Source organism: Muntiacus reevesi, chromosome X (genome assembly GCF_963930625.1).
Source record: "Muntiacus reevesi chromosome X, mMunRee1.1, whole genome shotgun sequence".
Classification (NCBI taxonomy): Eukaryota; Metazoa; Chordata; class Mammalia; order Artiodactyla; family Cervidae; genus Muntiacus; species Muntiacus reevesi.
This window is the reverse complement of record NC_089271.1, coordinates 110,479,241-110,480,246: the sequence shown is the minus strand read 5'-3', so window position 1 is coordinate 110,480,246 and position 1,006 is coordinate 110,479,241. Positions and strand designations below refer to the sequence as shown.

At 36.8% G+C, this 1,006-nt stretch overlaps 1 non-coding gene across 1 annotated transcript; it reads left to right on the top strand.

The window, feature by feature from the left end:
- The first annotated feature begins 663 nt into the window (after window positions 1-663).
- Window positions 664-770, top strand: LOC136154897 (U6 spliceosomal RNA). Its single transcript, XR_010660600.1, has one exon. It is a non-coding gene; the product is annotated as a U6 spliceosomal RNA (small nuclear RNA).
- Window positions 771-1,006: the final 236 nt, after the last annotated feature.

Below are 1,006 nucleotides of genomic sequence, written 5' to 3'. Positions count from 1 at the left end.
GAGTGTACAAAGGGGAGCAGTGAACACGCATACATAATTAGCTTTTCTAATACTCATTCTTAATATTCCCCAAAGCACCAGTAGAAAATGTTCATTTAATTTTTATAAAATAATCTGTGATTCCAACTGATATGTGATTCTTTATTATTCAGAAATGCCACATGGATACATCACATTCTCCAAATACCCATTCAAACTATGAGAATGATACAATTCAGACTTTGCCTTTACAAATATGAAATGCATTTTGTAGTCAACAAGTGTGGGTGCATCTTTGCATATGATCCAGCTTTCATCACTTTGTTTCCCTTTCTCTTGGAGACAATGATTACAGAGAATAAAGTAACTCTGAAAGTCATGTAAGTCCACTTTTCTAGATAAAAAGATATTCTATATCTAGCCTTTGATTTTACTTGAATATTTGTATAGTTTATATTTTGTAAAACACACAAATGTAATCTTAGAGCACATGAAAAATGTTTAAAAGTCTTAAAAATTATATAACAATCGTAAGAAAACATGACTTTGGGGGAGGTAACCTTGGTTTACAACTTTATATGTTTCAGGCACACAAGATTGTATTTTGATTTCTGTATACACTAGTGTGCCTAATATCCAAAATGTATAAATATGACTTTTTTTATACTGAGTATCATATAAAATGTGCTCACTTCGGCAGCACATATGCTAAAATCGGAATGATACAAACAAGATTAGCCTGGCCCCTGCACAAATATGACATGGAAATTTGTGAAGTGTCCCATATTTTGGGGGGTCTTCCCAGGTGGCACAGTATTAAAGAATCTGCCTGCCAATGCAGGAGATGCAAGAGATGCTGGCTAGATCCCTGGGTTGGGAAGATACCCTGGAGAAGGTAATGGCCACCCACTCCAGTGTTCTTGACTGGGAAATCCCATGGACAGAGGAGTCTGGCAGGCTACATTGCATGGGGTCTCAAAGAGTTGGGCATGACTGAATGACTTAGCACTTTGCCGACGAGTGTCCA